The sequence below is a fragment of the Mixophyes fleayi genome, chromosome 3 (assembly GCF_038048845.1).
Source record: "Mixophyes fleayi isolate aMixFle1 chromosome 3, aMixFle1.hap1, whole genome shotgun sequence".
In the NCBI taxonomy this organism is placed as follows: domain Eukaryota; kingdom Metazoa; phylum Chordata; class Amphibia; order Anura; family Limnodynastidae; genus Mixophyes; species Mixophyes fleayi.
The window spans coordinates 284,512,992-284,538,640 of NC_134404.1; the positions used below are offsets into that span (position 1 = coordinate 284,512,992).

General features: G+C 44.2%; 63 non-coding genes across 63 annotated transcripts; all 63 read right to left on the reverse strand.

Moving 5' to 3' along the window:
* Window positions 1–184: 184 nt before the first annotated feature.
* LOC142146940 (U5 spliceosomal RNA) lies at window positions 185–300 on the reverse strand. The gene has a single exon (XR_012690105.1). It is a non-coding gene; the product is annotated as a U5 spliceosomal RNA (small nuclear RNA).
* Window positions 301–594: 294 nt separating this feature from the next.
* Window positions 595–710, reverse strand: LOC142146883 (U5 spliceosomal RNA). Its single transcript, XR_012690051.1, has one exon. It is a non-coding gene; the product is annotated as a U5 spliceosomal RNA (small nuclear RNA).
* Window positions 711–1,001: 291 nt separating this feature from the next.
* Window positions 1,002–1,117, reverse strand: LOC142147270 (U5 spliceosomal RNA). The gene has a single exon (XR_012690424.1). It is a non-coding gene; the product is annotated as a U5 spliceosomal RNA (small nuclear RNA).
* Window positions 1,118–1,409: 292 nt separating this feature from the next.
* On the reverse strand, window positions 1,410–1,525 carry LOC142146891 (U5 spliceosomal RNA). The gene has a single exon (XR_012690059.1). It is a non-coding gene; the product is annotated as a U5 spliceosomal RNA (small nuclear RNA).
* Window positions 1,526–1,819: 294 nt separating this feature from the next.
* Window positions 1,820–1,935, reverse strand: LOC142147398 (U5 spliceosomal RNA). The gene has a single exon (XR_012690547.1). It is a non-coding gene; the product is annotated as a U5 spliceosomal RNA (small nuclear RNA).
* A 291-nt stretch (window positions 1,936–2,226) lies between these two features.
* LOC142146941 (U5 spliceosomal RNA) lies at window positions 2,227–2,342 on the reverse strand. Its single transcript, XR_012690106.1, has one exon. It is a non-coding gene; the product is annotated as a U5 spliceosomal RNA (small nuclear RNA).
* Window positions 2,343–2,607: 265 nt separating this feature from the next.
* On the reverse strand, window positions 2,608–2,724 carry LOC142147514 (U5 spliceosomal RNA). Its single transcript, XR_012690658.1, has one exon. It is a non-coding gene; the product is annotated as a U5 spliceosomal RNA (small nuclear RNA).
* A 291-nt stretch (window positions 2,725–3,015) lies between these two features.
* Window positions 3,016–3,131, reverse strand: LOC142146898 (U5 spliceosomal RNA). Its single transcript, XR_012690066.1, has one exon. It is a non-coding gene; the product is annotated as a U5 spliceosomal RNA (small nuclear RNA).
* Window positions 3,132–3,422: 291 nt separating this feature from the next.
* On the reverse strand, window positions 3,423–3,538 carry LOC142146943 (U5 spliceosomal RNA). The gene has a single exon (XR_012690108.1). It is a non-coding gene; the product is annotated as a U5 spliceosomal RNA (small nuclear RNA).
* Window positions 3,539–3,803: 265 nt separating this feature from the next.
* Window positions 3,804–3,920, reverse strand: LOC142147518 (U5 spliceosomal RNA). Its single transcript, XR_012690662.1, has one exon. It is a non-coding gene; the product is annotated as a U5 spliceosomal RNA (small nuclear RNA).
* A 292-nt stretch (window positions 3,921–4,212) lies between these two features.
* On the reverse strand, window positions 4,213–4,328 carry LOC142147271 (U5 spliceosomal RNA). The gene has a single exon (XR_012690425.1). It is a non-coding gene; the product is annotated as a U5 spliceosomal RNA (small nuclear RNA).
* Window positions 4,329–4,622: 294 nt separating this feature from the next.
* LOC142146890 (U5 spliceosomal RNA) lies at window positions 4,623–4,738 on the reverse strand. Its single transcript, XR_012690058.1, has one exon. It is a non-coding gene; the product is annotated as a U5 spliceosomal RNA (small nuclear RNA).
* A 291-nt stretch (window positions 4,739–5,029) lies between these two features.
* LOC142146944 (U5 spliceosomal RNA) lies at window positions 5,030–5,145 on the reverse strand. Its single transcript, XR_012690109.1, has one exon. It is a non-coding gene; the product is annotated as a U5 spliceosomal RNA (small nuclear RNA).
* A 291-nt stretch (window positions 5,146–5,436) lies between these two features.
* On the reverse strand, window positions 5,437–5,552 carry LOC142146945 (U5 spliceosomal RNA). Its single transcript, XR_012690110.1, has one exon. It is a non-coding gene; the product is annotated as a U5 spliceosomal RNA (small nuclear RNA).
* Window positions 5,553–5,843: 291 nt separating this feature from the next.
* On the reverse strand, window positions 5,844–5,959 carry LOC142147321 (U5 spliceosomal RNA). Its single transcript, XR_012690473.1, has one exon. It is a non-coding gene; the product is annotated as a U5 spliceosomal RNA (small nuclear RNA).
* Window positions 5,960–6,250: 291 nt separating this feature from the next.
* Window positions 6,251–6,366, reverse strand: LOC142146892 (U5 spliceosomal RNA). Its single transcript, XR_012690060.1, has one exon. It is a non-coding gene; the product is annotated as a U5 spliceosomal RNA (small nuclear RNA).
* A 291-nt stretch (window positions 6,367–6,657) lies between these two features.
* Window positions 6,658–6,773, reverse strand: LOC142147272 (U5 spliceosomal RNA). Its single transcript, XR_012690426.1, has one exon. It is a non-coding gene; the product is annotated as a U5 spliceosomal RNA (small nuclear RNA).
* Window positions 6,774–7,065: 292 nt separating this feature from the next.
* LOC142146946 (U5 spliceosomal RNA) lies at window positions 7,066–7,181 on the reverse strand. The gene has a single exon (XR_012690111.1). It is a non-coding gene; the product is annotated as a U5 spliceosomal RNA (small nuclear RNA).
* A 294-nt stretch (window positions 7,182–7,475) lies between these two features.
* LOC142146947 (U5 spliceosomal RNA) lies at window positions 7,476–7,591 on the reverse strand. The gene has a single exon (XR_012690112.1). It is a non-coding gene; the product is annotated as a U5 spliceosomal RNA (small nuclear RNA).
* Window positions 7,592–7,882: 291 nt separating this feature from the next.
* On the reverse strand, window positions 7,883–7,998 carry LOC142146949 (U5 spliceosomal RNA). The gene has a single exon (XR_012690114.1). It is a non-coding gene; the product is annotated as a U5 spliceosomal RNA (small nuclear RNA).
* A 265-nt stretch (window positions 7,999–8,263) lies between these two features.
* Window positions 8,264–8,380, reverse strand: LOC142147574 (U5 spliceosomal RNA). Its single transcript, XR_012690715.1, has one exon. It is a non-coding gene; the product is annotated as a U5 spliceosomal RNA (small nuclear RNA).
* Window positions 8,381–8,672: 292 nt separating this feature from the next.
* On the reverse strand, window positions 8,673–8,788 carry LOC142147273 (U5 spliceosomal RNA). Its single transcript, XR_012690427.1, has one exon. It is a non-coding gene; the product is annotated as a U5 spliceosomal RNA (small nuclear RNA).
* A 294-nt stretch (window positions 8,789–9,082) lies between these two features.
* LOC142146950 (U5 spliceosomal RNA) lies at window positions 9,083–9,198 on the reverse strand. The gene has a single exon (XR_012690115.1). It is a non-coding gene; the product is annotated as a U5 spliceosomal RNA (small nuclear RNA).
* Window positions 9,199–9,489: 291 nt separating this feature from the next.
* LOC142147542 (U5 spliceosomal RNA) lies at window positions 9,490–9,605 on the reverse strand. The gene has a single exon (XR_012690685.1). It is a non-coding gene; the product is annotated as a U5 spliceosomal RNA (small nuclear RNA).
* A 291-nt stretch (window positions 9,606–9,896) lies between these two features.
* On the reverse strand, window positions 9,897–10,012 carry LOC142147344 (U5 spliceosomal RNA). Its single transcript, XR_012690495.1, has one exon. It is a non-coding gene; the product is annotated as a U5 spliceosomal RNA (small nuclear RNA).
* A 291-nt stretch (window positions 10,013–10,303) lies between these two features.
* On the reverse strand, window positions 10,304–10,419 carry LOC142146952 (U5 spliceosomal RNA). Its single transcript, XR_012690116.1, has one exon. It is a non-coding gene; the product is annotated as a U5 spliceosomal RNA (small nuclear RNA).
* A 292-nt stretch (window positions 10,420–10,711) lies between these two features.
* LOC142147274 (U5 spliceosomal RNA) lies at window positions 10,712–10,827 on the reverse strand. Its single transcript, XR_012690428.1, has one exon. It is a non-coding gene; the product is annotated as a U5 spliceosomal RNA (small nuclear RNA).
* Window positions 10,828–11,119: 292 nt separating this feature from the next.
* Window positions 11,120–11,235, reverse strand: LOC142146953 (U5 spliceosomal RNA). Its single transcript, XR_012690117.1, has one exon. It is a non-coding gene; the product is annotated as a U5 spliceosomal RNA (small nuclear RNA).
* A 294-nt stretch (window positions 11,236–11,529) lies between these two features.
* Window positions 11,530–11,645, reverse strand: LOC142146954 (U5 spliceosomal RNA). The gene has a single exon (XR_012690118.1). It is a non-coding gene; the product is annotated as a U5 spliceosomal RNA (small nuclear RNA).
* A 265-nt stretch (window positions 11,646–11,910) lies between these two features.
* LOC142147593 (U5 spliceosomal RNA) lies at window positions 11,911–12,027 on the reverse strand. Its single transcript, XR_012690734.1, has one exon. It is a non-coding gene; the product is annotated as a U5 spliceosomal RNA (small nuclear RNA).
* A 291-nt stretch (window positions 12,028–12,318) lies between these two features.
* On the reverse strand, window positions 12,319–12,434 carry LOC142146956 (U5 spliceosomal RNA). Its single transcript, XR_012690120.1, has one exon. It is a non-coding gene; the product is annotated as a U5 spliceosomal RNA (small nuclear RNA).
* A 292-nt stretch (window positions 12,435–12,726) lies between these two features.
* LOC142147275 (U5 spliceosomal RNA) lies at window positions 12,727–12,842 on the reverse strand. The gene has a single exon (XR_012690429.1). It is a non-coding gene; the product is annotated as a U5 spliceosomal RNA (small nuclear RNA).
* Window positions 12,843–13,136: 294 nt separating this feature from the next.
* LOC142146957 (U5 spliceosomal RNA) lies at window positions 13,137–13,252 on the reverse strand. The gene has a single exon (XR_012690121.1). It is a non-coding gene; the product is annotated as a U5 spliceosomal RNA (small nuclear RNA).
* A 291-nt stretch (window positions 13,253–13,543) lies between these two features.
* LOC142147482 (U5 spliceosomal RNA) lies at window positions 13,544–13,659 on the reverse strand. The gene has a single exon (XR_012690628.1). It is a non-coding gene; the product is annotated as a U5 spliceosomal RNA (small nuclear RNA).
* Window positions 13,660–13,950: 291 nt separating this feature from the next.
* LOC142146958 (U5 spliceosomal RNA) lies at window positions 13,951–14,066 on the reverse strand. Its single transcript, XR_012690122.1, has one exon. It is a non-coding gene; the product is annotated as a U5 spliceosomal RNA (small nuclear RNA).
* A 294-nt stretch (window positions 14,067–14,360) lies between these two features.
* On the reverse strand, window positions 14,361–14,476 carry LOC142146959 (U5 spliceosomal RNA). The gene has a single exon (XR_012690123.1). It is a non-coding gene; the product is annotated as a U5 spliceosomal RNA (small nuclear RNA).
* A 291-nt stretch (window positions 14,477–14,767) lies between these two features.
* On the reverse strand, window positions 14,768–14,883 carry LOC142147483 (U5 spliceosomal RNA). The gene has a single exon (XR_012690629.1). It is a non-coding gene; the product is annotated as a U5 spliceosomal RNA (small nuclear RNA).
* A 291-nt stretch (window positions 14,884–15,174) lies between these two features.
* On the reverse strand, window positions 15,175–15,290 carry LOC142146960 (U5 spliceosomal RNA). The gene has a single exon (XR_012690124.1). It is a non-coding gene; the product is annotated as a U5 spliceosomal RNA (small nuclear RNA).
* Window positions 15,291–15,581: 291 nt separating this feature from the next.
* Window positions 15,582–15,697, reverse strand: LOC142146961 (U5 spliceosomal RNA). The gene has a single exon (XR_012690125.1). It is a non-coding gene; the product is annotated as a U5 spliceosomal RNA (small nuclear RNA).
* Window positions 15,698–15,988: 291 nt separating this feature from the next.
* LOC142146962 (U5 spliceosomal RNA) lies at window positions 15,989–16,104 on the reverse strand. Its single transcript, XR_012690126.1, has one exon. It is a non-coding gene; the product is annotated as a U5 spliceosomal RNA (small nuclear RNA).
* Window positions 16,105–16,398: 294 nt separating this feature from the next.
* On the reverse strand, window positions 16,399–16,514 carry LOC142146885 (U5 spliceosomal RNA). Its single transcript, XR_012690053.1, has one exon. It is a non-coding gene; the product is annotated as a U5 spliceosomal RNA (small nuclear RNA).
* Window positions 16,515–16,804: 290 nt separating this feature from the next.
* Window positions 16,805–16,920, reverse strand: LOC142147505 (U5 spliceosomal RNA). Its single transcript, XR_012690649.1, has one exon. It is a non-coding gene; the product is annotated as a U5 spliceosomal RNA (small nuclear RNA).
* A 291-nt stretch (window positions 16,921–17,211) lies between these two features.
* On the reverse strand, window positions 17,212–17,327 carry LOC142147276 (U5 spliceosomal RNA). Its single transcript, XR_012690430.1, has one exon. It is a non-coding gene; the product is annotated as a U5 spliceosomal RNA (small nuclear RNA).
* Window positions 17,328–17,619: 292 nt separating this feature from the next.
* Window positions 17,620–17,735, reverse strand: LOC142146963 (U5 spliceosomal RNA). Its single transcript, XR_012690127.1, has one exon. It is a non-coding gene; the product is annotated as a U5 spliceosomal RNA (small nuclear RNA).
* Window positions 17,736–18,025: 290 nt separating this feature from the next.
* LOC142147506 (U5 spliceosomal RNA) lies at window positions 18,026–18,141 on the reverse strand. Its single transcript, XR_012690650.1, has one exon. It is a non-coding gene; the product is annotated as a U5 spliceosomal RNA (small nuclear RNA).
* A 291-nt stretch (window positions 18,142–18,432) lies between these two features.
* LOC142147277 (U5 spliceosomal RNA) lies at window positions 18,433–18,548 on the reverse strand. Its single transcript, XR_012690431.1, has one exon. It is a non-coding gene; the product is annotated as a U5 spliceosomal RNA (small nuclear RNA).
* A 292-nt stretch (window positions 18,549–18,840) lies between these two features.
* On the reverse strand, window positions 18,841–18,956 carry LOC142146964 (U5 spliceosomal RNA). Its single transcript, XR_012690128.1, has one exon. It is a non-coding gene; the product is annotated as a U5 spliceosomal RNA (small nuclear RNA).
* Window positions 18,957–19,247: 291 nt separating this feature from the next.
* On the reverse strand, window positions 19,248–19,363 carry LOC142146965 (U5 spliceosomal RNA). The gene has a single exon (XR_012690129.1). It is a non-coding gene; the product is annotated as a U5 spliceosomal RNA (small nuclear RNA).
* A 265-nt stretch (window positions 19,364–19,628) lies between these two features.
* LOC142147594 (U5 spliceosomal RNA) lies at window positions 19,629–19,745 on the reverse strand. The gene has a single exon (XR_012690735.1). It is a non-coding gene; the product is annotated as a U5 spliceosomal RNA (small nuclear RNA).
* A 291-nt stretch (window positions 19,746–20,036) lies between these two features.
* On the reverse strand, window positions 20,037–20,152 carry LOC142146968 (U5 spliceosomal RNA). Its single transcript, XR_012690131.1, has one exon. It is a non-coding gene; the product is annotated as a U5 spliceosomal RNA (small nuclear RNA).
* A 292-nt stretch (window positions 20,153–20,444) lies between these two features.
* Window positions 20,445–20,560, reverse strand: LOC142147278 (U5 spliceosomal RNA). The gene has a single exon (XR_012690432.1). It is a non-coding gene; the product is annotated as a U5 spliceosomal RNA (small nuclear RNA).
* A 294-nt stretch (window positions 20,561–20,854) lies between these two features.
* On the reverse strand, window positions 20,855–20,970 carry LOC142146969 (U5 spliceosomal RNA). The gene has a single exon (XR_012690132.1). It is a non-coding gene; the product is annotated as a U5 spliceosomal RNA (small nuclear RNA).
* A 291-nt stretch (window positions 20,971–21,261) lies between these two features.
* Window positions 21,262–21,377, reverse strand: LOC142147484 (U5 spliceosomal RNA). The gene has a single exon (XR_012690630.1). It is a non-coding gene; the product is annotated as a U5 spliceosomal RNA (small nuclear RNA).
* A 291-nt stretch (window positions 21,378–21,668) lies between these two features.
* On the reverse strand, window positions 21,669–21,784 carry LOC142146970 (U5 spliceosomal RNA). The gene has a single exon (XR_012690133.1). It is a non-coding gene; the product is annotated as a U5 spliceosomal RNA (small nuclear RNA).
* Window positions 21,785–22,078: 294 nt separating this feature from the next.
* LOC142146971 (U5 spliceosomal RNA) lies at window positions 22,079–22,194 on the reverse strand. Its single transcript, XR_012690134.1, has one exon. It is a non-coding gene; the product is annotated as a U5 spliceosomal RNA (small nuclear RNA).
* A 291-nt stretch (window positions 22,195–22,485) lies between these two features.
* Window positions 22,486–22,601, reverse strand: LOC142147485 (U5 spliceosomal RNA). Its single transcript, XR_012690631.1, has one exon. It is a non-coding gene; the product is annotated as a U5 spliceosomal RNA (small nuclear RNA).
* Window positions 22,602–22,892: 291 nt separating this feature from the next.
* On the reverse strand, window positions 22,893–23,008 carry LOC142146972 (U5 spliceosomal RNA). The gene has a single exon (XR_012690135.1). It is a non-coding gene; the product is annotated as a U5 spliceosomal RNA (small nuclear RNA).
* A 291-nt stretch (window positions 23,009–23,299) lies between these two features.
* On the reverse strand, window positions 23,300–23,415 carry LOC142146973 (U5 spliceosomal RNA). Its single transcript, XR_012690136.1, has one exon. It is a non-coding gene; the product is annotated as a U5 spliceosomal RNA (small nuclear RNA).
* Window positions 23,416–23,706: 291 nt separating this feature from the next.
* Window positions 23,707–23,822, reverse strand: LOC142146974 (U5 spliceosomal RNA). The gene has a single exon (XR_012690137.1). It is a non-coding gene; the product is annotated as a U5 spliceosomal RNA (small nuclear RNA).
* Window positions 23,823–24,116: 294 nt separating this feature from the next.
* Window positions 24,117–24,232, reverse strand: LOC142146886 (U5 spliceosomal RNA). The gene has a single exon (XR_012690054.1). It is a non-coding gene; the product is annotated as a U5 spliceosomal RNA (small nuclear RNA).
* A 290-nt stretch (window positions 24,233–24,522) lies between these two features.
* Window positions 24,523–24,638, reverse strand: LOC142147507 (U5 spliceosomal RNA). The gene has a single exon (XR_012690651.1). It is a non-coding gene; the product is annotated as a U5 spliceosomal RNA (small nuclear RNA).
* Window positions 24,639–24,929: 291 nt separating this feature from the next.
* On the reverse strand, window positions 24,930–25,045 carry LOC142147281 (U5 spliceosomal RNA). Its single transcript, XR_012690434.1, has one exon. It is a non-coding gene; the product is annotated as a U5 spliceosomal RNA (small nuclear RNA).
* A 292-nt stretch (window positions 25,046–25,337) lies between these two features.
* Window positions 25,338–25,453, reverse strand: LOC142147322 (U5 spliceosomal RNA). The gene has a single exon (XR_012690474.1). It is a non-coding gene; the product is annotated as a U5 spliceosomal RNA (small nuclear RNA).
* Window positions 25,454–25,649: the final 196 nt, after the last annotated feature.

Consider the following 25,649-nt stretch of genomic DNA (forward strand, 5'->3'; position numbering starts at 1 on the left):
GCCTTGCTCCATATGCAGCTTTCACCCTCTTTTTCTCCATGTGCTTATGGCTCTTTCAAGGAATGAACACTGTCAAAAAAAGCATTTCTGATCAAAAGGAGGCAGTCACTTAGTATGCAAATGAGCCCTCATCCAGGCTTAGAAATGGTGAGCAAGTTTACTTTATCTTTATACATAAAAATGAAACCCCAGTCAGATGGGGCATGCAAAAATTGAGTTAAAACTCAGTTTTGCTCCTCTCCACGGAAATCTTTAGTAAAAGGCGAAAGATTTGTGCGTTCTGAAGAGAAACCAGAGCATGACCAAGAGTCCACTTCTTGTCTGGGTGCAGTGCCAGCAGTCCTGGTTCACCTGAGTGTGAGCACCCAGCTCTGAAGAAAGAATTGCAGGTGCATCTCAGGCTCCACCTTGCCTTGCTCCATATGCAGCTTTCACCCTCTTTTTCTCCATGTGCTTATGGCTCTTTCAAGGAACGAACACTGTCAAAAAAAGCATTTCTGATGAAAAGGAGGCACTCACTTAGTATGCAAATGAGCCCTCATCCAGGCTTAGAAATGGTGAGCAAGTTTACTTTAACTTTACACATCAAAATGAAACCCCAATCAGATGGGGCATGCAAAAATTGAGTTAAAACTCAGTTTTGCTCCTCTCCACGGAAATCTTTAGTAAAAGGCGAAAGATTTGTGCGTTCTGAAGAGAAACCAGAGCATGACCAAGAGTCCACTTCTTGTCTGGGTGCAATGCCAGCAGTCCTGGTTCACCTGAGTGTGAGCACCCAGCTCTGAAGAAAGAATTGCAGGTGCATCTCAGGCTCCACCTTGCCTTGCTCCATATGCAGCTTTCACCCTCTTTTCCATGTGCTTATGGCTCTTTCAAGGAATGAACACTGTCAAAAAAAGCATTTCTGATCAAAAGGAGGCAGTCACTTAGTATGCAAATGAGCCCTCATCCAGGCTTAGAAATGGTGAGCAAGTTTACTTTAACTTTATACATGAAAATAAAACCCCAGTCAGATGGGGCATGCAAAAATTGAGTTAAAACTCAGTTTTGCTCCTCTCCACGGAAATCTTTAGTAAAAGGCAAAAGATTTGTGCGTTCTGAAGAGAAACCAGAGCATGACCAAGAGTCCACTTCTTGTCTGGGTGCAGTGCCAGCAGTCCTGGTTCACCTGAGAGTGAGCACCCAGCTCTGAAGAAAGAATTGCAGGTGCATCTCAGGCTTCACCTTGCCTTGCTCCATATGCAGCTTTCACCCTCTTTTCCATGTGCTTATGGCTCTTTCAAGGAATGAACACTGTCAAAAAAAAGCATTTCTGATCAAAAGGAGGCAGTCACTTAGTATGCAAATGAGCCCTCATCCAGGCTTAGAAATGGTGAGCAAGTTTACTTTATCTTTATACATCAAAATGAAACCCCAGTCAGATGGGGCATACAAAAATTGAGTTAAAACTCAGTTTTGCTCCTCTCCACGGAAATCTTTAGTAAAAGGCGAAAGATTTGTGCGTTCTGAAGAGAAACCAGAGCATGACCAAGAGTCCACTTCTTGTCTGGGTGCAGTGCCAGCAGTCCTGGTTCACCTGAGAGTGAGCACCCAGCTCTGAAGAAAGAATTGCAGGTGCATCTCAGGCTCCACCTTGCCTTGCTCCATATGCAGCTTTCACCCTCTTTTTCTCCATGTGCTTATGGCTCTTTCAAGGAATGAACACTGTCAAAAAAAGCATTTCTGATCAAAAGGAGGCAGTCACTTAGTATGCAAATGAGCCCTCATCCAGGCTTAGAAATGGTGAGCAAGTTTACTTTATCTTTATACATCAAAATGAAACCCCAGTCAGATGGGGCATGCAAAAATTGAGTTAAAACTCAGTTTTGCTCCTCTCCACGGAAATCTTTAGTAAAAGGCGAAAGATTTGTGCGTTCTGAAGCGAAACCAGAGCATGACCAAGAGTCCACTTCTTGTCTGGGTGCAGTGCCAGCAGTCCTGGTTCACCTGAGAGTGAGCACCCAGCTCTGAAGAAAGAATTGCAGGTGCATCTCAGGCTCCACCTTGCCTTGCTCCATATGCAGCTTTCACCCTCTTTTCCATGTGCTTATGGCTCTTTCAAGGAATGAACACTGTCAAAAAAAGCATTTCTGATCAAAAGGAGGCAGTCACTTAGTATGCAAATGAGCCCTCATCCAGGCTTAGAAATGGTGAGCAAGTTTACTTTATCTTTATACATGAAAATGAAACCCCAGTCAGATGGGGCATGCAAAAATTGAGTTAAAACTCAGTTTTGCTCCTCTCCACGGAAATCTTTAGTAAAAGGCGAAAGATTTGTGCGTTCTGAAGAGAAACCAGAGCATGACCAAGAGCCCACTTCTTGTCTGGGTTAAGTGCCAGCAGTCCTGGTTCACTTGAGAGTGAGCACCCAGCTCTGAAGAAAGAATTGCAGATGCATCTCAGGCTCCCCCTTGCCATGCTCCATATGCAGCTTTCACCCTCTTTTTCTCCATGCGCTTATGGCTCATTCAAGGAATGAACACTGTTAAACAAAAGCATTTCTGATCAAAAGGAGGCAGTCACTTAGAATGCAAATGAGGTCTCAACCAGGCTTAGAAATGGTGAGCAAGTTTATTTTATCTTTATACATGCAAAAATTGAGTTAAAACTCAGTTTTGCTCCTCTCCACGGAAATCTTTAGTAAAAGGCGAAAGATTTGTGCGTTCTGAAGAGAAACCAGAGCATGACCAAGAGTCCACTTCTTGTCTGGGTGCAGTGCCAGCAGTCCTGGTTCACCTGAGAGTGAGCACCCAGCTCTGAAGAAAGAATTGCAGGTGCATCTCAGGCTCCACCTTGCCTTGCTCCATATGCAGCTTTCACCCTCTTTTCCATGTGCTTATGGCTCTTTCAAGGAATGAACACTGTCAAAAAAAGCATTTCTGATCAAAAGGAGGCAGTCACTTAGTATGCAAATGAGCCCTCATCCAGGCTTAGAAATGGTGAGCAAGTTTACTTTATCTTTATACATGAAAATGAAACCCCAGTCAGATGGGGCATGCAAAAATTTAGTTAAAACTCAGATTTGCTCCTCTCCACGGAAATCTTTAGTAAAAGGCAAAAGATTTGTGCGTTCTGAAGAGAAACCAGAGCATGACCAAGAGTCCACTTCTTGTCTGGGTGCAGTGCCAGCAGTCCTGGTTCACCTGAGAGTGAGCACCCAGCTCTGAAGAAAGAATTGCAGGTGCATCTCAGGCTCCACCTTGCCTTGCTCCATATGCAGCTTTCACCCTCTTTTCCATGTGCTTATGGCTCTTTCAAGGAATGAACACTGTCAAAAAAAGCATTTCTGATCAAAAGGAGGCAGTCACTTAGTATGCAAATGAGCCCTCATCCAGGCTTAGAAATGGTGAGCAAGTTTACTTTATCTTTATACATCAAAATGAAACCCCAGTCAGATGGGGCATGCAAAAATTGAGTTAAAACTCAGTTTTGCTCCTCTCCACGGAAATCTTTAGTAAAAGGCGAAAGATTTGTGCGTTCTGAAGAGAAACCAGAGCATGACCAAGAGTCCACTTCTTGTCTGGGTTAAGTGCCAGCAGTCCTGGTTCACTTGAGAGTGAGCACCCAGCTCTGAAGAAAGAATTGCAGATGCATCTCAGGCTCCCCCTTGCCATGCTCCATATGCAGCTTTCACCCTCTTTTTCTCCATGCGCTTATGGCTCATTCAAGGAATGAACACTGTCAAACAAAAGCATTTCTGATCAAAAGGAGGCAGTCACTTAGAATGCAAATGAGGTCTCAACCAGGCTTAGAAATGGTGAGCAAGTTTACTTTATCTTTATACATGCAAAAATTGAGTTAAAACTCAGTTTTGCTCCTCTCCACGGAAATCTTTAGTAAAAGGCGAAAGATTTGTGCGTTCTGAAGAGAAACCAGAGCATGACCAAGAGTCCACTTCTTGTCTGGGTGCAGTGCCAGCAGTCCTGGTTCACCTGAGAGTGAGCACCCAGCTCTGAAGAAAGAATTGCAGGTGCATCTCAGGCTCCACCTTGCCTTGCTCCATATGCAGCTTTCACCCTCTTTTCCATGTGCTTATGGCTCTTTCAAGGAATGAACACTGTCAAAAAAAAGCATTTCTGATCAAAAGGAGGCAGTCACTTAGTATGCAAATGAGCCCTCATCCAGGCTTAGAAATGGTGAGCAAGTTTACTTTATCTTTATACATCAAAATGAAACCCCAGTCAGATGGGGCATGCAAAAATTGAGTTAAAACTCAGTTTTGCTCCTCTCCACGGAAATCTTTAGTAAAAGGCAAAAGATTTGTGCGTTCTGAAGAGAAACCAGAGCATGACCAAGAGTCCACTTCTTGTCTGGGTGCAGTGCCAGCAGTCCTGGTTCACCTGAGAGTGAGCACCCAGCTCTGAAGAAAGAATTGCAGGTGCATCTCAGGCTCCACCTTGCCTTGCTCCATATGCAGCTTTCACCCTCTTTTTCTCCATGTGCTTATGGCTCTTTCAAGGAATGAACACTGTCAAAAAAAGCATTTCTGATCAAAAGGAGGCAGTCACTTAGTATGCAAATGAGCCCTCATCCAGGCTTAGAAATGGTGAGCAAGTTTACTTTATCTTTATACATCAAAATGAAACCCCAGTCAGATGGGGCATGCAAAAATTGAGTTAAAACTCAGTTTTGCTCCTCTCCACGGAAATCTTTAGTAAAAGGCGAAAGATTTGTGCGTTTTGAAGAGAAACCAGAGCATGACCAAGAGTCCACTTCTTGTCTGGGTGCAGTGCCAGCAGTCCTGGTTCACCTGAGTGTGAGCACCCAGCTCTGAAGAAAGAATTGCAGGTGCATCTCAGGCTCCACCTTGCCTTGCTCCATATGCAGCTTTCACCCTCTTTTCCATGTGTTTATGGCTCTTTCAAGGAATGAACACTGTCAAAAAAAGCAATTCTGATCAAAAAGAGGCAGTCACTTAGTATGCAAATGAGCCCTCATCCAGGCTTAGAAATAGGGAGCAAGTTTACTTTATCTTTATACATCAAAATGAAACCCCAGTCAGATGGGGCATGCAAAAATTGAGTTAAAACTCAGTTTTGCTCCTCTCCACGGAAATCTTTAGTAAAAGGCGAAAGATTTGTGCGTTCTGAAGAGAAACCAGAGCATGACCAAGAGTCCACTTCTTGTCTGGGTGCAGTGCCAGCAGTCCTGGTTCACCTGAGAGTGAGCACCCAGCTCTGAAGAAAGAATTGCAGGTGCATCTCAGGCTCCACCTTGCCCTGCTCCATATGCAGCTTTCACCCTCTTTTCCATGTGCTTATGGCTCTTTCAAGGAATGAACACTGTCAAAAAAAGCATTTCTGATCAAAAGGAGGCAGTCACTTAGTATGCAAATGAGCCCTCATCCAGGCTTAGAAATGGTGAGCAAGTTTACTTTATCTTTATACATCAAAATGAAACCCCAGTCAGATGGGGCATGCAAAAATTGAGTTAAAACTCAGTTTTGCTCCTCTCCACGGAAATCTTTAGTAAAAGGCGAAAGATTTGTGCGTTCTGAAGAGAAACCAGAGCATGACCAAGAGTCCACTTCTTGTCTGGGTGCAGTGCCAGCAGTCCTGGTTCACCTGAGTGTGAGCACCCAGCTCTGAAGAAAGAATTGCAGGTGCATCTCAGGCTCCACCTTGCCTTGCTCCATATGCAGCTTTCACCCTCTTTTCCATGTGTTTATGGCTCTTTCAAGGAATGAACACTGTCAAAAAAAGCAATTCTGATCAAAAAGAGGCAGTCACTTAGTATGCAAATGAGCCCTCATCCAGGCTTAGAAATAGGGAGCAAGTTTACTTTATCTTTATACATCAAAATGAAACCCCAGTCAGATGGGGCATGCAAAAATTGAGTTAAAACTCAGTTTTGCTCCTCTCCACGGAAATCTTTAGTAAAAGGCGAAAGATTTGTGCATTCTGAAGAGAAACCAGAGCATGACCAAGAGTCCACTTCTTGTCTGGGTGCAGTGCCAGCAGTCCTGGTTCACCTGAGAGTGAGCACCCAGCTCTGAAGAAAGAATTGCAGGTGCATCTCAGGCTCCACCTTGCCTTGCTCCATATGCAGCTTTCACCCTCTTTTCCATGTGCTTATGGCTCTTTCAAGGAATGAACACTGTCAAAAAAAGCATTTCTGATCAAAAGGAGGCAGTCACTTAGTATGCAAATGAGCCCTCATCCAGGCTCAGAAATGGTGAGCAAGTTTACTTTATCTTTATACATGAAAATGAAACCCCAGTCAGATGGGGCATACAAAAATTGAGTTAAAACTCAGTTTTGCTCCTCTCCACGGAAATCTTTAGTAAAAGGCGAAAGATTTGTGCGTTCTGAAGAGAAACCAGAGCATGACCAAGAGTCCACTTCTTGTCTGGGTGCAATGCCAGCAGTCCTGGTTCACCTGAGTGTGAGCACCCAGCTCTGAAGAAAGAATTGCAGGTGCATCTCAGGCTCCACCTTGCCTTGCTCCATATGCAGCTTTCACCCTCTTTTCCATGTGCTTATGGCTCTTTCAAGGAATGAACACTGTCAAAAAAAGCATTTCTGATCAAAAGGAGGCAGTCACTTAGTATGCAAATGAGCCCTCATCCAGGCTTAGAAATGGTGAGCAAGTTTACTTTAACTTTATACATGAAAATGAAACCCCAGTCAGATGGGGCATGCAAAAATTGAGTTAAAACTCAGTTTTGCTCCTCTCCACGGAAATCTTTAGTAAAAGGCAAAAGATTTGTGCGTTCTGAAGAGAAACCAGAGCATGACCAAGAGTCCACTTCTTGTCTGGGTGCAGTGCCAGCAGTCCTGGTTCACCTGAGAGTGAGCACCCAGCTCTGAAGAAAGAATTGCAGGTGCATCTCAGGCTCCACCTTGCCTTGCTCCATATGCAGCTTTCACCCTCTTTTCCATGTGCTTATGGCTCTTTCAAGGAATGAACACTGTCAAAAAAAAGCATTTCTGATCAAAAGGAGGCAGTCACTTAGTATGCAAATGAGCCCTCATCCAGGCTTAGAAATGGTGAGCAAGTTTACTTTATCTTTATACATCAAAATGAAACCCCAGTCAGATGGGGCATGCAAAAATTGAGTTAAAACTCAGTTTTGCTCCTCTCCACGGAAATCTTTAGTAAAAGGCGAAAGATTTGTGCGTTCTGAAGAGAAACCAGAGCATGACCAAGAGTCCACTTCTTGTCTGGGTGCAGTGCCAGCAGTCCTGGTTCACCTGAGAGTGAGCACCCAGCTCTGAAGAAAGAATTGCAGGTGCATCTCAGGCTCCACCTTGCCTTGCTCCATATGCAGCTTTCACCCTCTTTTTCTCCATGTGCTTATGGCTCTTTCAAGGAATGAACACTGTCAAAAAAAGCATTTCTGATCAAAAGGAGGCAGTCACTTAGTATGCAAATGAGCCCTCATCCAGGCTTAGAAATGGTGAGCAAGTTTACTTTATCTTTATACATCAAAATGAAACCCCAGTCAGATGGGGCATGCAAAAATTGAGTTAAAACTCAGTTTTGCTCCTCTCCACGGAAATCTTTAGTAAAAGGCGAAAGATTTGTGCGTTCTGAAGAGAAACCAGAGCATGACCAAGAGTCCACTTCTTGTCTGGGTGCAGTGCCAGCAGTCCTGGTTCACCTGAGAGTGAGCACCCAGCTCTGAAGAAAGAATTGCAGGTGCATCTCAGGCTCCACCTTGCCTTGCTCCATATGCAGCTTTCACCCTCTTTTCCATGTGCTTATGGCTCTTTCAAGGAATGAACACTGTCAAAAAAAGCATTTCTGATCAAAAGGAGGCAGTCACTTAGTATGCAAATGAGCCCTCATCCAGGCTTAGAAATGGTGAGCAAGTTTACTTTATCTTTATACATGAAAATGAAACCCCAGTCAGATGGGGCATGCAAAAATTGAGTTAAAACTCAGTTTTGCTCCTCTCCACGGAAATCTTTAGTAAAAGGCGAAAGATTTGTGCGTTCTGAAGAGAAACCAGAGCATGACCAAGAGCCCACTTCTTGTCTGGGTTAAGTGCCAGCAGTCCTGGTTCACTTGAGAGTGAGCACCCAGCTCTGAAGAAAGAATTGCAGATGCATCTCAGGCTCCCCCTTGCCATGCTCCATATGCAGCTTTCACCCTCTTTTTCTCCATGCGCTTATGGCTCATTCAAGGAATGAACACTGTCAAACAAAAGCATTTCTGATCAAAAGGAGGCAGTCACTTAGAATGCAAATGAGGTCTCAACCAGGCTTAGAAATGGTGAGCAAGTTTACTTTATCTTTATACATGCAAAAATTGAGTTAAAACTCAGTTTTGCTCCTCTCCACAGAAATCTTTAGTAAAAGGCGAAAGATTTGTGCGTTCTGAAGAGAAACCAGAGCATGACCAAGAGTCCACTTCTTGTCTGGGTGCAGTGCCAGCAGTCCTGGTTCACCTGAGTGTGAGCACCCAGCTCTGAAGAAAGAATTGCAGGTGCATCTCAGGCTCCACCTTGCCTTGCTCCATATGCAGCTTTCACCCTCTTTTCCATGTGCTTATGGCTCTTTCAAGGAATGAACACTGTCAAAAAAAAGCATTTCTGATCAAAAGGAGGCAGTCACTTAGTATGCAAATGAGCCCTCATCCAGGCTTAGAAATGGTGAGCAAGTTTACTTTATCTTTATACATCAAAATGAAACCCCAGTCAGATGGGGCATGCAAAAATTGAGTTAAAACTCAGTTTTGCTCCTCTCCACGGAAATCTTTAGTAAAAGGCAAAAGATTTGTGCGTTCTGAAGAGAAACCAGAGCATGACCAAGAGTCCACTTCTTGTCTGGGTGCAGTGCCAGCAGTCCTGGTTCACCTGAGAGTGAGCACCCAGCTCTGAAGAAAGAATTGCAGGTGCATCTCAGGCTCCACCTTGCCTTGCTCCATATGCAGCTTTCACCCTCTTTTTCTCCATGTGCTTATGGCTCTTTCAAGGAATGAACACTGTCAAAAAAAGCATTTCTGATCAAAAGGAGGCAGTCACTTAGTATGCAAATGAGCCCTCATCCAGGCTTAGAAATGGTGAGCAAGTTTACTTTATCTTTATACATCAAAATGAAACCCCAGTCAGATGGGGCATGCAAAAATTGAGTTAAAACTCAGTTTTGCTCCTCTCCACGGAAATCTTTAGTAAAAGGCGAAAGATTTGTGCGTTCTGAAGAGAAACCAGAGCATGACCAAGAGTCCACTTCTTGTCTGGGTGCAGTGCCAGCAGTCCTGGTTCACCTGAGTGTGAGCACCCAGCTCTGAAGAAAGAATTGCAGGTGCATCTCAGGCTCCACCTTGCCTTGCTCCATATGCAGCTTTCACCCTCTTTTCCATGTGTTTATGGCTCTTTCAAGGAATGAACACTGTCAAAAAAAGCAATTCTGATCAAAAAGAGGCAGTCACTTAGTATGCAAATGAGCCCTCATCCAGGCTTAGAAATAGGGAGCAAGTTTACTTTATCTTTATACATCAAAATGAAACCCCAGTCAGATGGGGCATGCAAAAATTGAGTTAAAACTCAGTTTTGCTCCTCTCCACGGAAATCTTCAGTAAAAGGCGAAAGATTTGTGCATTCTGAAGAGAAACCAGAGCATGACCAAGAGTCCACTTCTTGTCTGGGTGCAGTGCCAGCAGTCCTGGTTCACCTGAGAGTGAGCACCCAGCTCTGAAGAAAGAATTGCAGGTGCATCTCAGGCTCCACCTTGCCCTGCTCCATATGCAGCTTTCACCCTCTTTTCCATGTGCTTATGGCTCTTTCAAGGAATGAACACTGTCAAAAAAAGCATTTCTGATCAAAAGGAGGCAGTCACTTAGTATGCAAATGAGCCCTCATCCAGGCTTAGAAATGGTGAGCAAGTTTACTTTATCTTTATACATGAAAATGAAACCCCAGTCAGATGGGGCATGCAAAAATTGAGTTAAAACTCAGTTTTGCTCCTCTCCACGGAAATCTTTAGTAAAAGGCGAAAGATTTGTGCGTTCTGAAGAAAAACCAGAGCATGACCAAGAGTCCACTTCTTGTCTGGGTGCAGTGCCAGCAGTCCTGGTTCACCTGAGTGTGAGCACCCAGCTCTGAAGAAAGAATTGCAGGTGCATCTCAGGCTCCACCTTGCCTTGCTCCATATGCAGCTTTCACCCTCTTTTCCATGTGTTTATGGCTCTTTCAAGGAATGAACACTGTCAAAAAAAGCAATTCTGATCAAAAAGAGGCAGTCACTTAGTATGCAAATGAGCCCTCATCCAGGCTTAGAAATAGGGAGCAAGTTTACTTTATCTTTATACATCAAAATGAAACCCCAGTCAGATGGGGCATGCAAAAATTGAGTTAAAACTCAGTTTTGCTCCTCTCCACGGAAATCTTTAGTAAAAGGCGAAAGATTTGTGCGTTCTGAAGAGAAACCAGAGCATAACCAAGAGTCCACTTCTTGTCTGGGTGCAGTGCCAGCAGTCCTGGTTCACCTGAGAGTGAGCACCCAGCTCTGAAGAAAGAATTGCAGGTGCATCTCAGGCTCCACCTTGCCTTGCTCCATATGCAGCTTTCACCCTCTTTTCCATGTGCTTATGGCTCTTTCAAGGAATGAACACTGTCAAAAAAAAGCATTTCTGATCAAAAGGAGGCAGTCACTTAGTATGCAAATGAGCCCTCATCCAGGCTTAGAAATGGTGAGCAAGTTTACTTTATCTTTATACATCAAAATGAAACCCCAGTCAGATGGGGCATGCAAAAATTGAGTTAAAACTCAGTTTTGCTCCTCTCCACGGAAATCTTTAGTAAAAGGCAAAAGATTTGTGCGTTCTGAAGAGAAACCAGAGCATGACCAAGAGTCCACTTCTTGTCTGGGTGCAGTGCCAGCAGTCCTGGTTCACCTGAGAGTGAGCACCCAGCTCTGAAGAAAGAATTGCAGGTGCATCTCAGGCTCCACCTTGCCTTGCTCCATATGCAGCTTTCACCCTCTTTTCCATGTGCTTATGGCTCTTTCAAGGAATGAACACTGTCAAAAAAAAGCATTTCTGATCAAAAGGAGGCAGTCACTTAGTATGCAAATGAGCCCTCATCCATGCTTAGAAATGGTGAGCAAGTTTACTTTATCTTTATACATCAAAATGAAACCCCAGTCAGATGGGGCATGCAAAAATTGAGTTAAAACTCAGTTTTGCTCCTCTCCACGGAAATCTTTAGTAAAAGGCGAAAGATTTGTGCGTTCTGAAGAGAAACCAGAGCATGACCAAGAGTCCACTTCTTGTCTGGGTGCAGTGCCAGCAGTCCTGGTTCACCTGAGAGTGAGCACCCAGCTCTGAAGAAAGAATTGCAGGTGCATCTCAGGCTCCACCTTGCCTTGCTCCATATGCAGCTTTCACCCTCTTTTTCTCCATGTGCTTATGGCTCTTTCAAGGAATGAACACTGTCAAAAAAAGCATTTCTGATCAAAAGGAGGCAGTCACTTAGTATGCAAATGAGCCCTCATCCAGGCTTAGAAATGGTGAGCAAGTTTACTTTATCTTTATACATCAAAATGAAACCCCAGTCAGATGGGGCATGCAAAAATTGAGTTAAAACTCAGTTTTGCTCCTCTCCACGGAAATCTTTAGTAAAAGGCGAAAGATTTGTGCGTTCTGAAGAGAAACCAGAGCATGACCAAGAGCCCACTTCTTGTCTGGGTTAAGTGCCAGCAGTCCTGGTTCACTTGAGAGTGAGCACCCAGCTCTGAAGAAAGAATTGCAGATGCATCTCAGGCTCCCCCTTGCCATGCTCCATATGCAGCTTTCACCCTCTTTTTCTCCATGCGCTTATGGCTCATTCAAGGAATGAACACTGTCAAACAAAAGCATTTCTGATCAAAAGGAGGCAGTCACTTAGAATGCAAATGAGGTCTCAACCAGGCTTAGAAATGGTGAGCAAGTTTACTTTATCTTTATACATGCAAAAATTGAGTTAAAACTCAGTTTTGCTCCTCTCCACGGAAATCTTTAGTAAAATGCGAAAGATTTGTGCATTCTGAAGAGAAACCAGAGCATGACCAAGAGTCCACTTCTTGTCTGGGTGCAGTGCCAGCAGTCCTGGTTCACCTGAGTGTGAGCACCCAGCTCTGAAGAAAGAATTGCAGGTGCATCTCAGGCTCCACCTTGCCTTGCTCCATATGCAGCTTTCACCCTCTTTTCCATGTGTTTATGGCTCTTTCAAGGAATGAACACTGTCAAAAAAAGCAATTCTGATCAAAAAGAGGCAGTCACTTAGTATGCAAATGAGCCCTCATCCAGGCTTAGAAATGGTGAGCAAGTTTACTTTATCTTTATACATCAAAATGAAACCCCAGTCAGATGGGGCATGCAAAAATTGAGTTAAAACTCAGTTTTGCTCCTCTCCACGGAAATCTTTAGTAAAAGGCGAAAGATTTGTGCGTTCTGAAGAGAAACCAGAGCATGACCAAGAGTCCACTTCTTGTCTGGGTGCAGTGCCAGCAGTCCTGGTTCACCTGAGAGTGAGCACCCAGCTCTGAAGAAAGAATTGCAGGTGCATCTCAGGCTCCACCTTGCCTTGCTCCATATGCAGCTTTCACCCTCTTTTCCATGTGCTTATGGCTCTTTCAAGGAATGAACACTGTCAAAAAAAAGCATTTCTGATCAAAAGGAGGCAGTCACTTAGTATGCAAATGAGCCCTCATCCAGGCTTAGAAATGGTGAGCAAGTTTACTTTATCTTTATACATCAAAATGAAACCCCAGTCAGATGGGGCATGCAAAAATTGAGTTAAAACTCAGTTTTGCTCCTCTCCACGGAAATCTTTAGTAAAAGGCAAAAGATTTGTGCGTTCTGAAGAGAAACCAGAGCATGACCAAGAGTCCACTTCTTGTCTGGGTGCAGTGCCAGCAGTCCTGGTTCACCTGAGAGTGAGCACCCAGCTCTGAAGAAAGAATTGCAGGTGCATCTCAGGCTCCACCTTGCCTTGCTCCATATGCAGCTTTCACCCTCTTTTTCTCCATGTGCTTATGGCTCTTTCAAGGAATGAACACTGTCAAAAAAAGCATTTCTGATCAAAAGGAGGCAGTCACTTAGTATGCAAATGAGCCCTCATCCAGGCTTAGAAATGGTGAGCAAGTTTACTTTATCTTTATACATCAAAATGAAACCCCAGTCAGATGGGGCATGCAAAAATTGAGTTAAAACTCAGTTTTGCTCCTCTCCACGGAAATCTTTAGTAAAAGGCGAAAGATTTGTGCGTTCTGAAGAGAAACCAGAGCATGACCAAGAGTCCACTTCTTGTCTGGGTGCAGTGCCAGCAGTCCTGGTTCACCTGAGTGTGAGCACCCAGCTCTGAAGAAAGAATTGCAGGTGCATCTCAGGCTCCACCTTGCCTTGATCCATATGCAGCTTTCACCCTCTTTTCCATGTGTTTATGGCTCTTTCAAGGAATGAACACTGTCAAAAAAAGCAATTCTGATCAAAAAGAGGCAGTCACTTAGTATGCAAATGAGCCCTCATCCAGGCTTAGAAATAGGGAGCAAGTTTACTTTATCTTTATACATCAAAATGAAACCCCAGTCAGATGGGGCATGCAAAAATTGAGTTAAAACTCAGTTTTGCTCCTCTCCACGGAAATCTTCAGTAAAAGGCGAAAGATTTGTGCGTTCTGAAGAGAAACCAGAGCATGACCAAGAGTCCACTTCTTGTCTGGGTGCAGTGCCAGCAGTCCTGGTTCACCTGAGAGTGAGCACCCAGCTCTGAAGAAAGAATTGCAGGTGCATCTCAGGCTCCACCTTGCCCTGCTCCATATGCAGCTTTCACCCTCTTTTCCATGTGCTTATGGCTCTTTCAAGGAATGAACACTGTCAAAAAAAGCCTTTCTGATCAAAAGGAGGCAGTCACTTAGTATGCAAATGAGCCCTCATCCAGGCTTAGAAATGGTGAGCAAGTTTACTTTATCTTTATACATGAAAATGAAACCCCAGTCAGATGGGGCATGCAAAAATTGAGTTAAAACTCAGTTTTGCTCCTCTCCACGGAAATCTTTAGTAAAAGGCGAAAGATTTGTGCGTTCTGAAGAGAAACCAGAGCATGACCAAGAGTCCACTTCTTGTCTGGGTGCAGTGCCAGCAGTCCTGGTTCACCTGAGAGTGAGCACCCAGCTCTGAAGAAAGAATTGCAGGTGCATCTCAGGCTCCACCTTGCCTTGCTCCATATGCAGCTTTCACCCTCTTTTTCTCCATGTGCTTATGGCTCTTTCAAGGAATGAACACTGTCAAAAAAAGCATTTCTGATCAAAAGGAGGCAGTCACTTAGTATGCAAATGAGCCCTCATCCAGGCTTAGAAATGGTGAGCAAGTTTACTTTATCTTTATACATCAAAATGAAACCCCAGTCAGATGGGGCATGCAAAAATTGAGTTAAAACTCAGTTTTGCTCCTCTCCACGGAAATCTTTAGTAAAAGGCGAAAGATTTGTGCGTTCTGAAGAGAAACCAGAGCATGACCAAGAGTCCACTTCTTGTCTGGGTGCAGTGCCAGCAGTCCTGGTTCACCTGAGTGTGAGCACCCAGCTCTGAAGAAAGAATTGCAGGTGCATCTCAGGCTCCACCTTGCCTTGATCCATATGCAGCTTTCACCCTCTTTTCCATGTGTTTATGGCTCTTTCAAGGAATGAACACTGTCAAAAAAAGCAATTCTGATCAAAAAGAGGCAGTCACTTAGTATGCAAATGCGCCCTCATCCAGGCTTAGAAATAGGGAGCAAGTTTACTTTATCTTTATACATCAAAATGAAACCCCAGTCAGATGGGGCATGCAAAAATTGAGTTAAAACTCAGTTTTGCTCCTCTCCACGGAAATCTTCAGTAAAAGGCGAAAGATTTGTGCGTTCTGAAGAGAAACCAGAGCATGACCAAGAGTCCACTTCTTGTCTGGGTGCAGTGCCAGCAGTCCTGGTTCACCTGAGAGTGAGCACCCAGCTCTGAAGAAAGAATTGCAGGTGCATCTCAGGCTCCACCTTGCCCTGCTCCATATGCAGCTTTCACCCTCTTTTCCATGTGCTTATGGCTCTTTCAAGGAATGAACACTGTCAAAAAAAGCATTTCTGATCAAAAGGAGGCAGTCACTTAGTATGCAAATGAGCCCTCATCCAGGCTTAGAAATGGTGAGCAAGTTTACTTTATCTTTATACATGAAAATGAAACCCCAGTCAGATGGGGCATGCAAAAATTGAGTTAAAACTCAGTTTTGCTCCTCTCCACGGAAATCTTTAGTAAAAGGCGAAAGATTTGTGCGTTCTGAAGAGAAACCAGAGCATGACCAAGAGTCCACTTCTTGTCTGGGTGCAGTGCCAGCAGTCCTGGTTCACCTGAGTGTGAGCACCCAGCTCTGAAGAAAGAATTGCAGGTGCATCTCAGGCTCCACCTTGCCTTGCTCCATATGCAGCTTTCACCCTCTTTTCCATGTGTTTATGGCTCTTTCAAGGAATGAACACTGTCAAAAAAAGCAATTCTGATCAAAAAGAGGCAGTCACTTAGTATGCAAATGAGCCCTCATCCAGGCTTAGAAATAGGGAGCAAGTTTACTTTATCTTTATACATCAAAATGAAACCCCAGTCAGATGGGGCATGCAAAAATTGAGTTAAAACTCAGTTTTGCTCCTCTCCACGGAAATCTTTAGTAAAAGGCGAAAGATTTGTGCGTTCTGAAGAGAAACCAGAGCATGACCAAGAGTCCACTTCTTGTCTGGGTGCAGTGCCAGCAGTCCTGGTTCACCTGAGAGTGAGCACCCAGCTCTGAAGAAAGAATTGCAGGTGCATCTCAGGCTCCACCTTGCCTTGCTCCATATGCAGCTTTCACCCTCTTTTCCATGTGCTTATGGCTCTTTCAAGGAACGAACACTGTCAAAAAAAGCATTTCTGATCAAAAGGAGGCAGTCACTTAGTATGCAAATGAGCCCTCATCCAGGCTTAGAAATGGTGAGCAAGTTTACTTTATCTTTATACATGAAAATGAAACCCCAGTCAGATGGGGCATGCAAAAATTGAGTTAAAACTCAGTTTTGCTCCTCTCCACGGAAATCTTTAGTAAAAGGCGAAAGATTTGTGCGTTCTGAAGAGAAACCAGAGCATGACCAAGAGTCCACTTCTTGTCTGGGTGCAGTGCCAGCAGTCCTGGTTCACCTGAGTGTGAGCACCCAGCTCTGAAGAAAGAATTGCAGGTGCATCTCAGGCTCCACCTTGCCTTGCTCCATATGCAGCTTTCACCCTCTTTTTCTCCATGTGCTTATGGCTCTTTCAAGGAACGAACACTGTCAAAAAAAGCATTTCTGATCAAAAGGAGGCAGTCACTTAGTATGCAAATGAGCCCTCATCCAGGCTTAGAAATGGTGAGCAAGTTTACTTTAACTTTATACATCAAAATGAAACCCCAATCAGATGGGGCATGCAAAAATTGAGTTAAAACTCAGTTTTGCTCCTCTCCACGGAAATCTTTAGTAAAAGGCGAAAGATTTGTGCGTTCTGAAGAGAAACCAGAGCATGACCAAGAGTCCACTTCTTGTCTGGGTGCAGTGCCAGCAGTCCTGGTTCACCTGAGTGTGAGCACCCAGCTCTGAAGAAAGAATTGCAGGTGCATCTCAGGCTCCACCTTGCCTTGCTCCATATGCAGCTTTCACCCTCTTTTCCATGTGTTTATGGCTCTTTCAAGGAATGAACACTGTCAAAAAAGCAATTCTGATCAAAAAGAGGCAGTCACTTAGTATGCAAATGAGCCCTCATCCAGGCTTAGAAATGGTGAGCAAGTTTACTTTATCTTTATACATCAAAATGAAACCCCAGTCAGATGGGGCATGCAAAAATTGAGTTAAAACTCAGTTTTGCTCCTCTCCACGGAAATCTTTAGTAAAAGGCGAAACATTTGTGCGTTCTGAAGAGAAACCAGAGCATGACCAAGAGTCCACTTCTTGTCTGGGTGCAATGCCAGCAGTCCTGGTTCACCTGAGTGTGAGCACCCAGCTCTGAAGAAAGAATTGCAGGTGCATCTCAGGCTCCACCTTGCCTTGCTCCATATGCAGCTTTCACCCTCTTTTCCATGTGCTTATGGCTCTTTCAAGGAATGAACACTGTCAAAAAAAGCATTTCTGATCAAAAGGAGGCAGTCACTTAGTATGCAAATGAGCCCTCATCCAGGCTTAGAAATGGTGAGCAAGTTTACTTTAACTTTATACATGAAAATGAAACCCCAGTCAGATGGGGCATGCAAAAATTGAGTTAAAACTCAGTTTTGCTCCTCTCCACGGAAATCTTTAGTAAAAGGCAAAAGATTTGTGCGTTCTGAAGAGAAACCAGAGCATGACCAAGAGTCCACTTCTTGTCTGGGTGCAGTGCCAGCAGTCCTGGTTCACCTGAGAGTGAGCACCCAGCTCTGAAGAAAGAATTGCAGGTGCATCTCAGGCTCCACCTTGCCTTGCTCCATATGCAGCTTTCACCCTCTTTTCCATGTGCTTATGGCTCTTTCAAGGAATGAACACTGTCAAAAAAAAGCATTTCTGATCAAAAGGAGGCAGTCACTTAGTATGCAAATGAGCCCTCATCCAGGCTTAGAAATGGTGAGCAAGTTTACTTTATCTTTATACATCAAAATGAAACCCCAGTCAGATGGGGCATGCAAAAATTGAGTTAAAACTCAGTTTTGCTCCTCTCCACGGAAATCTTTAGTAAAAGGCGAAAGATTTGTGCGTTCTGAAGAGAAACCAGAGCATGACCAAGAGTCCACTTCTTGTCTGGGTGCAGTGCCAGCAGTCCTGGTTCACCTGAGAGTGAGCACCCAGCTCTGAAGAAAGAATTGCAGGTGCATCTCAGGCTCCACCTTGCCTTGCTCCATATGCAGCTTTCACCCTCTTTTCCATGTGTTTATGGCTCTTTCAAGGAATGAACACTGTCAAAAAAGCAATTCTGATCAAAAAGAGGCAGTCACTTAGTATGCAAATGAGCCCTCATCCAGGCTTAGAAATGGTGAGCAAGTTTACTTTATCTTTATACATCAAAATGAAACCCCAGTCAGATGGGGCATGCAAAAATTGAGTTAAAACTCAGTTTTGCTCCTCTCCACGGAAATCTTTAGTAAAAGGCGAAACATTTGTGCGTTCTGAAGAGAAACCAGAGCATGACCAAGAGTCCACTTCTTGTCTGGGTGCAATGCCAGCAGTCCTGGTTCACCTGAGTGTGAGCACCCAGCTCTGAAGAAAGAATTGCAGGTGCATCTCAGGCTCCACCTTGCCTTGCTCCATATGCAGCTTTCACCCTCTTTTCCATGTGCTTATGGCTCTTTCAAGGAATGAACACTGTCAAAAAAAGCATTTCTGATCAAAAGGAGGCAGTCACTTAGTATGCAAATGAGCCCTCATCCAGGCTTAGAAATGGTGAGCAAGTTTACTTTAACTTTATACATGAAAATGAAACCCCAGTCAGATGGGGCATGCAAAAATTGAGTTAAAACTCAGTTTTGCTCCTCTCCACGGAAATCTTTAGTAAAAGGCAAAAGATTTGTGCGTTCTGAAGAGAAACCAGAGCATGACCAAGAGTCCACTTCTTGTCTGGGTGCAGTGCCAGCAGTCCTGGTTCACCTGAGAGTGAGCACCCAGCTCTGAAGAAAGAATTGCAGGTGCATCTCAGGCTCCACCTTGCCTTGCTCCATATGCAGCTTTCACCCTCTTTTCCATGTGCTTATGGCTCTTTCAAGGAATGAACACTGTCAAAAAAAAGCATTTCTGATCAAAAGGAGGCAGTCACTTAGTATGCAAATGAGCCCTCATCCAGGCTTAGAAATGGTGAGCAAGTTTACTTTATCTTTATACATCAAAATGAAACCCCAGTCAGATGGGGCATGCAAAAATTGAGTTAAAACTCAGTTTTGCTCCTCTCCACGGAAATCTTTAGTAAAAGGCGAAAGATTTGTGCGTTCTGAAGAGAAACCAGAGCATGACCAAGAGTCCACTTCTTGTCTGGGTGCAGTGCCAGCAGTCCTGGTTCACCTGAGAGTGAGCACCCAGCTCTGAAGAAAGAATTGCAGGTGCATCTCAGGCTCCACCTTGCCTTGCTCCATATGCAGCTTTCACCCTCTTTTCCATGTGTTTATGGCTCTTTCAAGGAATGAACACTGTCAAAAAAAGCAATTCTGATCAAAAAGAGGCAGTCACTTAGTATGCAAATGAGCCCTCATCCAGGCTTAGAAATGGTGAGCAAGTTTACTTTATCTTTATACATCAAAATGAAACCCCAGTCAGATGGGGCATGCAAAAATTGAGTTAAAACTCAGTTTTGCTCCTCTCCACGGAAATCTTTAGTAAAAGGCGAAAGATTTGTGCGTTCTGAAGAGAAACCAGAGCATGACCAAGAGCCCACTTCTTGTCTGGGTTAAGTGCCAGCAGTCCTGGTTCACTTGAGAGTGAGCACCCAGCTCTGAAGAAAGAATTGCAGATGCATCTCAGGCTCCCCCTTGCCATGCTCCATATGCAGCTTTCACCCTCTTTTTCTCCATGCGCTTATGGCTCATTCAAGGAATGAACACTGTCAAACAAAAGCATTTCTGATCAAAAGGAGGCAGTCACTTAGAATGCAAATGAGGTCTCAACCAGGCTTAGAAATGGTGAGCAAGTTTACTTTATCTTTATACATGCAAAAATTGAGTTAAAACTCAGTTTTGCTCCTCTCCACGGAAATCTTTAGTAAAATGCGAAAGATTTGTGCATTCTGAAGAGAAACCAGAGCATGACCAAGAGTCCACTTCTTGTCTGGGTGCAGTGCCAGCAGTCCTGGTTCACCTGAGTGTGAGCACCCAGCTCTGAAGAAAGAATTGCAGGTGCATCTCAGGCTCCACCTTGCCTTGCTCCATATGCAGCTTTCACCCTCTTTTCCATGTGTTTATGGCTCTTTCAAGGAATGAACACTGTCAAAAAAAGCAATTCTGATCAAAAAGAGGCAGTCACTTAGTATGCAAATGAGCCCTCATCCAGGCTTAGAAATGGTGAGCAAGTTTACTTTATCTTTATACATCAAAATGAAACCCCAGTCAGATGGGGCATGCAAAAATTGAGTTAAAACTCAGTTTTGCTCCTCTCCACGGAAATCTTTAGTAAAAGGCGAAAGATTTGTGCGTTCTGAAGAGAAACCAGAGCATGACCAAGAGTCCACTTCTTGTCTGGGTGCAGTGCCAGCAGTCCTGGTTCACCTGAGAGTGAGCACCCAGCTCTGAAGAAAGAATTGCAGGTGCATCTCAGGCTCCACCTTGCCTTGCTCCATATGCAGCTTTCACCCTCTTTTCCATGTGCTTATGGCTCTTTCAAGGAATGAACACTGTCAAAAAAAAGCATTTCTGATCAAAAGGAGGCAGTCACTTAGTATGCAAATGAGCCCTCATCCAGGCTTAGAAATGGTGAGCAAGTTTACTTTATCTTTATACATCAAAATGAAACCCCAGTCAGATGGGGCATGCAAAAATTGAGTTAAAACTCAGTTTTGCTCCTCTCCACGGAAATCTTTAGTAAAAGGCAAAAGATTTGTGCGTTCTGAAGAGAAACCAGAGCATGACCAAGAGTCCACTTCTTGTCTGGGTGCAGTGCCAGCAGTCCTGGTTCACCTGAGAGTGAGCACCCAGCTCTGAAGAAAGAATTGCAGGTGCATCTCAGGCTCCACCTTGCCTTGCTCCATATGCAGCTTTCACCCTCTTTTTCTCCATGTGCTTATGGCTCTTTCAAGGAATGAACACTGTCAAAAAAAGCATTTCTGATCAAAAGGAGGCAGTCACTTAGTATGCAAATGAGCCCTCATCCAGGCTTAGAAATGGTGAGCAAGTTTACTTTATCTTTATACATCAAAATGAAACCCCAGTCAGATGGGGCATGCAAAAATTGAGTTAAAACTCAGTTTTGCTCCTCTCCACGGAAATCTTTAGTAAAAGGCGAAAGATTTGTGCGTTCTGAAGAGAAACCAGAGCATGACCAAGAGTCCACTTCTTGTCTGGGTGCAGTGCCAGCAGTCCTGGTTCACCTGAGTGTGAGCACCCAGCTCTGAAGAAAGAATTGCAGGTGCATCTCAGGCTCCACCTTGCCTTGATCCATATGCAGCTTTCACCCTCTTTTCCATGTGTTTATGGCTCTTTCAAGGAATGAACACTGTCAAAAAAAGCAATTCTGATCAAAAAGAGGCAGTCACTTAGTATGCAAATGAGCCCTCATCCAGGCTTAGAAATAGGGAGCAAGTTTACTTTATCTTTATACATCAAAATGAAACCCCAGTCAGATGGGGCATGCAAAAATTGAGTTAAAACTCAGTTTTGCTCCTCTCCACGGAAATCTTCAGTAAAAGGCGAAAGATTTGTGCGTTCTGAAGAGAAACCAGAGCATGACCAAGAGTCCACTTCTTGTCTGGGTGCAGTGCCAGCAGTCCTGGTTCACCTGAGAGTGAGCACCCAGCTCTGAAGAAAGAATTGCAGGTGCATCTCAGGCTCCACCTTGCCCTGCTCCATATGCAGCTTTCACCCTCTTTTCCATGTGCTTATGGCTCTTTCAAGGAATGAACACTGTCAAAAAAAGCCTTTCTGATCAAAAGGAGGCAGTCACTTAGTATGCAAATGAGCCCTCATCCAGGCTTAGAAATGGTGAGCAAGTTTACTTTATCTTTATACATGAAAATGAAACCCCAGTCAGATGGGGCATGCAAAAATTGAGTTAAAACTCAGTTTTGCTCCTCTCCACGGAAATCTTTAGTAAAAGGCGAAAGATTTGTGCGTTCTGAAGAGAAACCAGAGCATGACCAAGAGTCCACTTCTTGTCTGGGTGCAGTGCCAGCAGTCCTGGTTCACCTGAGAGTGAGCACCCAGCTCTGAAGAAAGAATTGCAGGTGCATCTCAGGCTCCACCTTGCCTTGCTCCATATGCAGCTTTCACCCTCTTTTTCTCCATGTGCTTATGGCTCTTTCAAGGAATGAACACTGTCAAAAAAAGCATTTCTGATCAAAAGGAGGCAGTCACTTAGTATGCAAATGAGCCCTCATCCAGGCTTAGAAATGGTGAGCAAGTTTACTTTATCTTTATACATCAAAATGAAACCCCAGTCAGATGGGGCATGCAAAAATTGAGTTAAAACTCAGTTTTGCTCCTCTCCACGGAAATCTTTAGTAAAAGGCGAAAGATTTGTGCGTTCTGAAGAGAAACCAGAGCATGACCAAGAGTCCACTTCTTGTCTGGGTGCAGTGCCAGCAGTCCTGGTTCACCTGAGTGTGAGCACCCAGCTCTGAAGAAAGAATTGCAGGTGCATCTCAGGCTCCACCTTGCCTTGATCCATATGCAGCTTTCACCCTCTTTTCCATGTGTTTATGGCTCTTTCAAGGAATGAACACTGTCAAAAAAAGCAATTCTGATCAAAAAGAGGCAGTCACTTAGTATGCAAATGAGCCCTCATCCAGGCTTAGAAATAGGGAGCAAGTTTACTTTATCTTTATACATCAAAATGAAACCCCAGTCAGATGGGGCATGCAAAAATTGAGTTAAAACTCAGTTTTGCTCCTCTCCACGGAAATCTTCAGTAAAAGGCGAAAGATTTGTGCGTTCTGAAGAGAAACCAGAGCATGACCAAGAGTCCACTTCTTGTCTGGGTGCAGTGCCAGCAGTCCTGGTTCACCTGAGAGTGAGCACCCAGCTCTGAAGAAAGAATTGCAGGTGCATCTCAGGCTCCACCTTGCCCTGCTCCATATGCAGCTTTCACCCTCTTTTCCATGTGCTTATGGCTCTTTCAAGGAATGAACACTGTCAAAAAAAGCATTTCTGATCAAAAGGAGGCAGTCACTTAGTATGCAAATGAGCCCTCATCCAGGCTTAGAAATGGTGAGCAAGTTTACTTTATCTTTATACATGAAAATGAAACCCCAGTCAGATGGGGCATGCAAAAATTGAGTTAAAACTCAGTTTTGCTCCTCTCCACGGAAATCTTTAGTAAAAGGCGAAAGATTTGTGCGTTCTGAAGAGAAACCAGAGCATGACCAAGAGTCCACTTCTTGTCTGGGTGCAGTGCCAGCAGTCCTGGTTCACCTGAGTGTGAGCACCCAGCTCTGAAGAAAGAATTGCAGGTGCATCTCAGGCTCCACCTTGCCTTGCTCCATATGCAGCTTTCACCCTCTTTTCCATGTGTTTATGGCTCTTTCAAGGAATGAACACTGTCAAAAAAAGCAATTCTGATCAAAAAGAGGCAGTCACTTAGTATGCAAATGAGCCCTCATCCAGGCTTAGAAATAGGGAGCAAGTTTACTTTATCTTTATACATCAAAATGAAACCCCAGTCAGATGGGGCATGCAAAAATTGAGTTAAAACTCAGTTTTGCTCCTCTCCACGGAAATCTTTAGTAAAAGGCGAAAGATTTGTGCGTTCTGAAGAGAAACCAGAGCATGACCAAGAGTCCACTTCTTGTCTGGGTGCAGTGCCAGCAGTCCTGGTTCACCTGAGAGTGAGCACCCAGCTCTGAAGAAAGAATTGCAGGTGCATCTCAGGCTCCACCTTGCCTTGCTCCATATGCAGCTTTCACCCTCTTTTCCATGTGCTTATGGCTCTTTCAAGGAACGAACACTGTCAAAAAAAGCATTTCTGATCAAAAGGAGGCAGTCACTTAGTATGCAAATGAGCCCTCATCCAGGCTTAGAAATGGTGAGCAAGTTTACTTTATCTTTATACATGAAAATGAAACCCCAGTCAGATGGGGCATGCAAAAATTGAGTTAAAACTCAGTTTTGCTCCTCTCCACGGAAATCTTTAGTAAAAGGCGAAAGATTTGTGCGTTCTGAAGAGAAACCAGAGCATGACCAAGAGTCCACTTCTTGTCTGGGTGCAGTGCCAGCAGTCCTGGTTCACCTGAGTGTGAGCACCCAGCTCTGAAGAAAGAATTGCAGGTGCATCTCAGGCTCCACCTTGCCTTGCTCCATATGCAGCTTTCACCCTCTTTTTCTCCATGTGCTTATGGCTCTTTCAAGGAACGAACACTGTCAAAAAAAGCATTTCTGATCAAAAGGAGGCAGTCACTTAGTATGCAAATGAGCCCTCATCCAGGCTTAGAAATGGTGAGCAAGTTTACTTTAACTTTATACATCAAAATGAAACCCCAATCAGATGGGGCATGCAAAAATTGAGTTAAAACTCAGTTTTGCTCCTCTCCACGGAAATCTTTAGTAAAAGGCGAAAGATTTGTGCGTTCTGAAGAGAAACCAGAGCATGACCAAGAGTCCACTTCTTGTCTGGGTGCAGTGCCAGCAGTCCTGGTTCACCTGAGTGTGAGCACCCAGCTCTGAAGAAAGAATTGCAGGTGCATCTCAGGCTCCACCTTGCCTTGCTCCATATGCAGCTTTCACCCTCTTTTCCATGTGTTTATGGCTCTTTCAAGGAATGAACACTGTCAAAAAAGCAATTCTGATCAAAAAGAGGCAGTCACTTAGTATGCAAATGAGCCCTCATCCAGGCTTAGAAATGGTGAGCAAGTTTACTTTATCTTTATACATCAAAATGAAACCCCAGTCAGATGGGGCATGCAAAAATTGAGTTAAAACTCAGTTTTGCTCCTCTCCACGGAAATCTTTAGTAAAAGGCGAAACATTTGTGCGTTCTGAAGAGAAACCAGAGCATGACCAAGAGTCCACTTCTTGTCTGGGTGCAATGCCAGCAGTCCTGGTTCACCTGAGTGTGAGCACCCAGCTCTGAAGAAAGAATTGCAGGTGCATCTCAGGCTCCACCTTGCCTTGCTCCATATGCAGCTTTCACCCTCTTTTCCATGTGCTTATGGCTCTTTCAAGGAATGAACACTGTCAAAAAAAGCATTTCTGATCAAAAGGAGGCAGTCACTTAGTATGCAAATGAGCCCTCATCCAGGCTTAGAAATGGTGAGCAAGTTTACTTTAACTTTATACATGAAAATGAAACCCCAGTCAGATGGGGCATGCAAAAATTGAGTTAAAACTCAGTTTTGCTCCTCTCCACGGAAATCTTTAGTAAAAGGCAAAAGATTTGTGCGTTCTGAAGAGAAACCAGAGCATGACCAAGAGTCCACTTCTTGTCTGGGTGCAGTGCCAGCAGTCCTGGTTCACCTGAGAGTGAGCACCCAGCTCTGAAGAAAGAATTGCAGGTGCATCTCAGGCTCCACCTTGCCTTGCTCCATATGCAGCTTTCACCCTCTTTTCCATGTGCTTATGGCTCTTTCAAGGAATGAACACTGTCAAAAAAAAGCATTTCTGATCAAAAGGAGGCAGTCACTTAGTATGCAAATGAGCCCTCATCCAGGCTTAGAAATGGTGAGCAAGTTTACTTTATCTTTATACATCAAAATGAAACCCCAGTCAGATGGGGCATGCAAAAATTGAGTTAAAACTCAGTTTTGCTCCTCTCCACGGAAATCTTTAGTAAAAGGCGAAAGATTTGTGCATTCTGAAGAGAAACCAGAGCATGACCAAGAGTCCACTTCTTGTCTGGGTGCAGTGCCAGCAGTCCTGGTTCACCTGAGAGTGAGCACCCAGCTCTGAAGAAAGAATTGCAGGTGCATCTCAGGCTCCACCTTGCCTTGCTCCATATGCAGCTTTCACCCTCTTTTCCATGTGTTTATGGCTCTTTCAAGGAATGAACACTGTCAAAAAAGCAATTCTG